This window comes from Protobothrops mucrosquamatus, unplaced genomic scaffold (genome assembly GCF_001527695.2).
Source record: "Protobothrops mucrosquamatus isolate PMUCROS unplaced genomic scaffold, P.Mucros_1.0 scaffold1189, whole genome shotgun sequence".
Taxonomy (NCBI): domain Eukaryota; kingdom Metazoa; phylum Chordata; class Lepidosauria; order Squamata; family Viperidae; genus Protobothrops; species Protobothrops mucrosquamatus.
The window spans coordinates 64781-75414 of record NW_015387401.1 but is presented as its reverse complement, the minus strand read 5'-3'; positions in this window follow the sequence as shown (position 1 = coordinate 75414).

Below are 10634 nucleotides of genomic sequence, written 5' to 3'. Positions count from 1 at the left end.
AGTTGATCCAATCCGTCATCCATGTTAATGCACAAGAGTCATAATAAAGTGTCAAATTTGGTGCTTTAAGTCCTCCACGTTCTCTAACATCTTGAATAATCTTAAATTTAACTCTCGCTTTCTTGCCTTCCCAAATGAAACGATTCAAATCTCTCTGCCATTCTTTCAAGTTAAGTTCATTTTTTAAAATAGGTATCATTTGAAATAAAAAAAGAAACTTAGGTAAAATATTCATTTTAATGGCCGCAATACGACCCAGCAAAGAAAACTGAAGTTTTTTCCACATTAATAAATCATTTTGTACTGATTTCCACAATCTTTCGTAGTTATTCTGATAGAGTTTCATGTTAGAGGAGGACAAAAAAATTCCCAGGTACTTAACTTTATTAACCACTTCAAATCCTGATATTTGCGTAAGTTGATTTTTATCTTTAGCCATCATATTCTTTGCAAGAATTTTAGTCTTGTTAACATTAATTCTAAATCCAGCCAGCCATTAGCTGCTTCTGTCGACAAGGGAATTCCTCCAGTATACCTATACTTTTGACTTTTTATAATACTTTGTGGGAGAAGTATTTTGTCTACTATTACACATTTGGTATGTTCCATTTGCTACTTTCGGGTGTTGCTAGTCACAGCCACATACTGCAATGGTTAGTCCTCAGACTGATGAGGATTCAAGAAGCAGACATCTTTTTTTTTTTTATCAGTGAAGAGATTCACCAATTTGTAGGTTCATAAAAAAGCAGTAAAAAAGAAAGAGGAAAATACTATCAGGCTAAGCCCAAGAATGATGAAAAGCAATTCAACCAGAGCTCAGTTCTTTATATGATTACACACAACAAACAGAATCTTGCCAGACTAAACCCTTACTACTCTCACCCTAGTGGATTTTCCTTGGGAGATTCTAGGAAGTGGCTATTTGAACTTTCTTTCTCTATCTCCTATCCATTTTGGGTTGTGCTGCTTCTTGTCTCCCCCCCTCCACTTTGTGGAATGTGCTTCTTCTTTCCTGGAAAACTGCTGCTTCAGTTCATCAAACCAGATTCCCTCTATGGGCACCAGCTCTGACAAACACTGTCTTAACATATTAAAGACATTGTCAGTCCTATGATAAATATTGCAGTTGCTGAAATTCTGACCTCATTCCTTCCTTAACAAATTCTTACCAAATGGACCCTGTCAGTACTGTACTTGGAAAAGGAATTAAAGCAGGCACCACCATTCCAGACAGCATGTACGCACTTGCAATATACGAGAGTGAGAATAAAACAGGGAGTCCGGTCTGTTTCACTTTTAGCCTGAAGACAGGTCAAAAGCATTGTCCAGTGGACCTCATCACCCCTTAGGTTACCTGCACTGGGGCAATTTGTAGGCAATCTCCCCCAATGGCCCAATGGCCCCTCCACACCTTAACGACAATAATTGGGGGTGGTTTTCTCCTTCCAGTGGTGCTGGGTAGATGGACAAAGGCAGTCAGGGGAATCTGCAAATACTACCTACAGTTCCCCTTTATATTAAAACTATAAAGAAAGCCCTGCTGCCATCCTCCTCTGGCAAAATAGGCAATGGCAATGAACGTTGGTGCTTTTCTGCTGGTTCGTGGACTGGAAAGATACATCTTAATGTCCCTGTGAGAAAGAAACCCAGTCTCTCTCATTCCCTCTCTGTGGTCAGGCAGCTGTGAAAGACTCCAGTAGACCTCACTGAGAGTGCCCAATGATATGCTAGATTTTTTTAAATTAAAGTTGATGTTTCTATTAAATATTTTATAACTTTTTTTTCATTTTCCCCTCATCATGGGATGGAAACAACAGTGTTGCTGGTTGAGGTGGTCCAGGGCAAGATGCTTTCTGAGGATGGGAGTCAGCCTCCCAGTGTTCCACCTCTTAATTTCTGTCCTCCTATCCCTCCTTTGGCCATCTCTTTTCNTTATTATTTTATTATTATTATTATTATTAAGATAATTATTTTGTTTCCACAGTAATTTCAATAAACGGGAAATGCAAAATGTCACACCATTCAACAATCTTATGGTACTAATTAAAAACTATCAATGAGAGGTTGAATGTTGGGTTCATACCTACTATTCTAAACACATTCCACTCCATGGGATGATAATATTTAAAGGGTTTGTTCAATTATTTTCACATCTTACATACACGTTCATCTTAATGGCTCTTCTATCTGAAGAATCTCTGCAGGATATGCTATCCAAGACTTGGAAAATAGCCATTAATTCTGCCTCTTTTTTTTATGAAACCTAAAAGCTGGAAAGCCATTTCTCAAGCAGGAATTAGCCTGGCTGTATTTTACACATCAACTAACAAATGAGAAAAAAAATCTAAGCAATCTTTGGGGACCAGAGTTTGTTTGCAACTAGACTACTCTATCTGCAACTAGCATTGACAGAAACCTGAGTGCTCCATTAAAGCTCCTTGCCCTTTGTTTCTGAAGGCCTTTATGAACAGAGGTTGTTCATGAGATTGATAGTCTGAATCTTTCCTATTCAATGCCCATCCCCCATTCCAAGTCATGGTGGATAAATGACAAGACTGGGGGAAAAAAAATCCTTGAAAGTTGGACTTGTTCCTAGCATCCTACACCTGTTGTGCTAATGAGAAAAATATCTGTTCATTCACAAAGTCCTTTGTTAGCAGTGTAAAAGTACAAGCAGACAATGCATTTAACACTGGGGATTTTCTACAATTGCACTAAAAAACAGGCAGCCCATTTCTCCCCAGACTTCTCCCCCTCCCAACTGCTAGCAGATGAAGGGCTAATAATTATTATTTAAAGGTAGCGAGAGGGCAGCATTCTGATGATGATTTTACCTAGTTGAGCAAGTAAACATCTGTAAGAAACAACTAAGCTCAGGGAGTATCAAGGACCCCACAGCATTCAAACCTAGCCCCCCCCCAAAAAAAGCATTTTCCTTGCTTGCACTAGTATCTGTATAGAGTACTGTACAGGTATCACCTTGGCTTGATTTCAGGCAGTCAGCGTGTACTATTTAACTTGATAATCTATCAATGGTGTAATGTCTGGCTGTAAACATAGTAATTTGAGTTATGATTTATTTATTTAATCACACTGCCTGCTAAAGAGGTATCTTAGTAGTTACAATAACTGAACTGAACACATTCAATATATGATGCTGTACCATCAATATTCACTTAGATATATTAGTAGTAGCAATTTTCTACAATCGTGTGTACTATTATAATTCACATATAGTGCAGTGGCCTCAAATTTGAAACAGGGACACCTAAAGGCAGGGTTTTTTTTTCTCATAGAACGCCCAGAACGGAGTTCCAGCACCTTTTTTGGATGGAACCTTGTAGGGTAGGCAAGGCGGGTTGTATGACGTGTGTGAGTTCCGGCACCTTTTTTTTTTTTTTTTTTTTTGAAAAAAAGCACTGCCTACAGGACATCCAAATCCCTGCCCAGTTATGAAGGTCAGTGTGTGATCTTAGGTAAGCTTAATTTTACAAGCAGTGTTGGGAAGATAGCATATTTGTGTTGCTGTTCTATTAATGCAATGAACATGTGGGTTTTCAATTTTCCAATCTCAATGACTTTATTATTTTCTTATATTGTCTGTAATGGCCTTCAGTAAGTTAATTACTGTTCATCATTTCTTTACCATGGGAGTATACTTACCATACTGTTTTCTATAGAATTATACAGGCTTGCTGTTTATGAAGAGCTTATCTTTAGAATTTGAACTGTGTTCTCTCACCTTTTGAGGCACTTTCAGTTTACTGCTCAAATTAAAATGTCAGGCTGTGCTGTACCCTGTATCAATCTCCTTGCCAACTAAATGATTCCATGGAGCCAAGGGCATATACAGTACAGCTGAGATGCCATATGGGGTTGCATATCAGGTGATTTGCTATCTGAACTGGGATATCTTTCCAAGGAAGCAAGGCCCTGGATGTGAGATTTCTCACACAACAGTACTAATCCCTTTTTTGCATTTGTCACTTTATGCACTTGTCATATCAAGGTGGCTTTGGGTGAGAACTATTATAAATGTTACAGTTTTACAGTCTAGCCAAAGAATTTGTCAAAAATTGTGGATACCTCATAGATGGCAAGTTCAAGACACTATCGGTTCAAGACTACAATGCCTCCAGAAAATCAACGATCTAACAACTGAAGGTGAAATTATAGTTTCAGTAGATGTTCCAGCATCTTCACATCCACAAATCCAGAACCAGGAAAAGAATCCTTTGCAGAAGTACTACATCACGCACCAGACCAAACATTCACCAAACTATTCAGGCTTATGGAACATATTGAGCTTTGCCTCAGTACTTATTTCCAATTCAAAGGACTTAATTAATTAATTAATTAATTAATTTTGGAACCTCCAATCTCCTTCACAGAGGGAATCTGAGGGATGTACAATAAAGCTTAAAATATAAAAACTGTGTAAAAATTAAAAAAATTAAAGGAAAGCAAAGATGATTAATATGAAGAATGATTAATGTACAAACCAATCACAGGAACATCCATGCCAGGATCCATAGCTGAGACAGTGAATCAACTCTAGAAATAATAGCACTCTCTCAGATACAGCCAAAATATGGCTCTCTTACATAGATGATACCACTGTCACAATAAAAAGGGAATTGTTGGAGAAGACGTAAAAGACAATCAACATCCTTAAAGGAACACAACATACAAAGAAAGAAGAAAACAAGAAAAACTATCTTTCCTGGTTATCTTAATAATCAGAAGAAACCATGGTAAGACTACAAACCTAAATGTGAAGAAAACCACCCACACTGTATGCTTTACTACCAAAGCAACAGTCCAACTGTCCACAAGAGGAGCTGTAAGATCAGAATACCAAGGAGACAAGCAGATTACTTCTAATGCAATAAATATTCACACAGCTTTATTAAATACTGCTTAGCTACAGAACCTATTGGAACACAACCATCACAACCTATTAAAAGGAGAAGTTTCCTTGACATCAAAAACTGTTGTGAGACATCCAACATACTACTACAACCTTTTGGTATTGCAATAGCACACAAATCAACCAAATTCCTTCCAAACATTTTAAACAAATTTGCAAGCCAGATAAGCAAAGAAGAAAAACAGGAGTAATCTACTACAGAATCAATGTAAGGATCTATGTAGAAGAGATAAGTAGAAGGATGCACCCATGAACATCAACTCACTGTCAGATGACATATTGAAAATTCCATAATTTCTCAAAATATAGTCAAATTCAGTTCTAATTTCAATTTGGGAAACTGTTGACATTCTAGTAACCCAAACTCTTCCACTTATCAACCTCTTCAGGAATATTTTTATTGTTCATTGACACCCCCCCCCCCAGATATTTTGTTATATGAAAATAATTTAATAAATATTACTTTGACTAATAGTATTATTAATCCCAAATCACAGGTGACATCACCCAGCAGTTTCATGTAGTTGTTGTATAGGAGGGAAGAAAGGATTAGAACCCGGAAGCACCCTACAGAGGAGGGGCCTGGGGAACTATCTCTCCCTGGCAAGCAACCCTGACTGGAACCAGCCCTGGAGAAAGGAAGAGAAACATCATAAAAAGGTACCCCAAATCCCCAACCCACCGAGCCAGCTCAGAGGCACACTATGTCAGCTACCAAGAGATCAAAGAAGATAAGAATGGATGCACCACTGGCATCTCAGCTCTGCTACAAGTCATCAAATGTCAGATATGAAATATCAGGACCACATGCTAAGTTCCAATTAAACTGATTTATTGCCTATGCACAGGAATCTAATTAACTAACAAGTAGCACTGTTTTGGAGCTAGATAAAAGTTAACCCAATTCAAGAAGGGTTGGACTTAGTCCGTTTGTGACTACACAGTGACTCTGGAGTCCTCTTTTGACCCCAGTCTCTGCCACTCCTTCTCTTACATCGACAAGCATGACCAAAGCTGCCTTTGGCTTTCTTAATTACTCAGCAAGCAGCAATAATAATATCCCTTGTTCCTCACCTTTTCCTAAAGCCATCTGCAGTGTATGTATGGCATATTCCTTTCCATATAATATGCATTGGTTAATGATTATTTTGCTAGGATGTGAAATTAAGGTGCCTGTATGCCAGTTTGTACAACCTATTAAGTCTATCTTTTTTGGTATTGGTATGTTGGCTGACTTCTTTCAATTTGCTGGCCACTTTGTCATTCTCCCAATTTACTGGCATAGTTTAGTTAAAACCTTTTACTTAATGTTTCCTCATAGTACTGATTTTCTGTATCATCTATACTAGAGGTTTTTCTAATCAACATCTTTACTGTACCGAATTTCAGAATACTCCTTCCATTTTAATCAGTTGCTATCTCACCATCTATGTCATTCACCATACCAATTTGAGTTCGGAGATTGGAGATATTTTGGATGACTTTCCTTTCTTTTGGTATGTCTCTTTCCATCTTTGATGTCTTTACAGAAACCCTTGTTATACTGCTTCTTGTTTCTTCTAACAGTTTTCTGAAATTTTTTATAAGTACCTTCCTGAGATCTTTATTTATCTTGGCTTTTATTTCTCTTTTTGGCAATTTCCACTGTTTCAGTTTACTTCCTTCTGTTTCTTGGTCTTTGTTAGTCACTTTTCACATTTACTTTAACAACTTGGATTTCATTCCGCATTCCCATTTCTTATCCATGAGGTTTTCAGGGCTTTAAATTAAATTCCTCTTGTTCTCCTTGAAAATAGAGGGTATATGCTTAAGATCATATTGTGAAAACTGGTTAGCTTTGTTCTTCCACTTTTGCTAGCCTTGGAATTTATACAGAAACAGATTTTGATCTATTCCATAGTCAGCTGCTGGCCATTTATTTATTTACAGTATATATCAAATTTAAAGTCCACCTATCTCACTCATAGTGACTCTGGGTGGCACTTGCTGTTATAACTTTTTCCATATTCCTGTGCTATAATATAGTCCATTCGATTTCTTTGTACTACTCCATCTGATGATGTCCATATATATGCATAGGTTTGGTTGTTGGAAGACTGGGTTAAGCAATGAAGATATCATTGGATTGGCAGAAACTGACAATTCATTCTCCTGATTAATTTTGTCTTTCTCAGGTCATACAGTTCAAGTGCATTTCCTTCCTTCCTATTTCTTTTGGTGTTTTAGTCCAGAGGTCCCCAACCTTTGGGGCAACAGGGACCGGTTATGTGGAGAGAGGTTTTTCTGCAGACCGGAGGGTATGTGGTTTTGTGTACTGCCTGTATCTTTTGGATGGGGCTTTGCTTATTTGTGCGGACCGGTTGCTAGCATGCCATGGCCCGGTACTGGTCCACAGACCAGGGGTTGGGGACCCCTGTTCTAGTCTCCAACTACAAATAGCACATCCTGTTTGCGTGTTCTGTCAATTTCAAATTAGACTTGACCACGTAATTTGTCAACTTTCTTTATGCTGAGTAGTTGCAACATAAATATGGATATTAATGTCATATTAAAAGGTTGTTCATAAAGTCTAATTGATATTATTCAATCATTGACTGCATGGTACCCAAGTACTGCCTTTGCTATAACCTTTTTGGTTATGAAAACAGTGCCATTATCTTTTCAATTTTGTGACCTAAGTAAAAATCAGTGATCTTCTGACTGGCACTGTCCAATTCTAATCCATCTCAATTACTAAGGCCTAAGATGTTGATATATAGTTCATTCATTTCATCTTTCACTGAGTTCAGTTTTTCATACATTTATGTTCCACTGTAATTCTATCTTTGCAGCTTTTTCTGCCCAGCAACATCAGGAAGTAGACATCTAGAACAGGGGTCCTCAACCCCCCGTCCATGGACCAGTACCAGGCTGCGGCATACCAGCAACCAGTCCTCACAAACAAGCAAAGCCCCATCTGTGGGATGCAAGCAGTACACAAAACCATGTACTCTCCAGTGTGTGAACAAACCTTTCTCCACGGAACCGGTCCCTGGTGCCCAAAAGGTTGGGGACATCTGATCTAGAAGACTTTAAACAAGCCACTAGTTAAATACCATTAGTACTCCCAAAGATCCTCAGCTCTTTCTCAGTAGCATGTTGATTGCTCTCTGATCTAAGGGCCCCATCACCTTGCACTATATCATCAATTACTTCATATTGTCTATACATCTGGTTTTCTGGTAAAATACAGGAGTCATTTATCATTGTCTTCTCCTGAGCATTATGAAATAGAGTCTTTGTCCTTGTCTGTAACATGATCTCCCACCTTCAGCATCTTCCTATATTGCCACTGCCTTCTATAGGTGTCTGTTTGCCTAAACTGGACAGTTGTGTTGACTTCACAGGAGCCTTGGTGGCACAGTGGTTAAAATGCAGTATTGCAGGCAAACTTTGCCCACAGCCTGGAGTTCAATCTTGACAGAGCTCAAGATTGACTCAGCCTTCCATCTTTATGAAGTCAGTAAAATGAGGACCCAGATTGTTGGGGGCAATATGCTGACTTTGTGGGGCAAATCTAAGTGCTATTGCTATTCACTCCCTGGTGGACCTGAAGGAACTATCCATTCCTGACATTCTTCGCTCATCCCTCTCTAGACCCCACTCCCAATGATGAGGTGATGGCACACCATAGGACATGTGGGATCCCAGAGACTGGATGTGGGTAATTCTGCAAATCCTCCCCAAATGTTTATTTAACATCTCAGGGGGACTGTAACGCTAGAAACGGACGTGAAAGAACATATATTGTCCTTTTAGCCTTACTGGCCCTTCCAGGAATAATGCAAAAATCTCCCTGCCTTTCCCTGCTTCTTCTGTGTAGGTCCTGGGTTACCTTTTGGCGTCTGTCTTCAGATGTGTCTATAGAGTGCAAGCCCAATGATGAGGACATTAGAGAGGATTTGGCGGTCCAACAATCCCTTGAGTTTGAAATTCTCTGGCAGGCTTCCTCCACATTGCCTGCCAGGTAAGTGGATCATCTGTCCTTTTTTGGCCTAAGCAGCTTCAATTACTTTGTGTGGCTGTCATTCTTAAGCTGTGAAAAATAGCATAAACTATTCTGCCGTGGAATTTTTATTGTCCCATTTCCAAGACCCCTTTGGGGGTGGGTGGCTCGGTGGGAAGTCCCTATATTGATCACCTATTGTTTCCAGACAGGCCAGCCCCTCCCCACGTCTATCCATTCATTCATCCTTAACTTACGAATGCTTTTCTACAGGAAGCTGAAAATGAACACAGCATAAATGTGCTTCAGAACTGAGATTCTTCCTCATCTCCCATTTATCTGTTTATCTTCTGATAGTGAGTGACATGAATATAAGCAGTGTGCAAAGGCCTGACATACTCTTTTCAAACACTCTGTCATTATCTGGACATAAATATCCCACTGAAAAATAAACACCTGCTATGCGTATGCTTATATAGGATTTTACTGCTTTCAGATCTACATGAGAAAATGCTAGAGTTCAGGTCTATTTTAATTCCTCTCCCTGGCTATTAAACCTGGAGAGCTTCTCCTGATTGATTTTATTTTATATAGCTAATCCCAGGCTTTATCTTGATCTGAATGCCTATATATTTCTTACATTACACTTTTACCACCTTCTGCTTTAATTTTAAAATCCTAACAGGGTAACTGGTGAATTGATTCTCTGCCAAACAATACATATTGCCCTGATTTCTTATTTGAATTTGAATTATTTCCATGGACAATTGGCAGATAACTCAAAAAAATATGGCATAATTTTATATATTTGCCTGTATACCTCAGCTGAAAGCATCTATGATTTTTTTTTTACTTGCCTCACAATATCATTATTCCTATTTCAGGAACTGATTTGATTTAACCAGCATGTTTTCATGGTCAGACCTAAGTCCTTCTTATATGGAGATTAATAAAACACACATGGCGCAAGAAAAAAAACCCCAACCCACAGACTCTTTATCTAATTGCAATTGCTTTTTACCCTTTCATCATGAACTTCAGGGAGTTGCAGTTGTTTTGTCTCTACAACAACCTTCTGAAATAGGTGAGGCTAATGCCTGGTGCTCAGCTCTCAGATATAAAAGCAAAGCAGGAATTCAAATAAAAATTCTGTACATCCAGCTCCTTCTCTTTTGCCACCCTGTGCTTGGGAGGGAGTTGTGTAGGGGAGAAGAGCAAGGGGGGGGGCTGTTTTCTAGGATTTTTGTGCCCTTCCAGTAATATTTATTCTCACCAGAATTGGTAACCCACTCAGTACACAGGTAATCCTGTCTCCACTCCTGGGAGGTCTGCACCATGCAAAATCGTTGCTTGGAAGAAGGAAAGAACCTGTGAAACACAAATGATTGGCAGGAGTCCTTCAGATTTCTGTGGTTAATGTACCAGTAATAAGATAAGCCTTATCTTTCAATGTTCGTGGAATGGAGACCTTGATGGAAAACAGGCTCTGGGGTTAATACAGTTTGATAGATAAATGAGAATAAAATAGAAAGAGCAGGAAAGTCTACTGTATCGGAGAAAATAAACATAGAAAAAAAAAACCCTTTCCCCCAATATGTGTGTGTGTGTGTGTGTGTGTGTGTATTTAATATATATATATAAATTATTTGGTTCTGCGCGTATTTGCAATGTCTGCACCCTGTAATAAGAAGGAGCCATCCAAGATAAAAATCTCTCTCC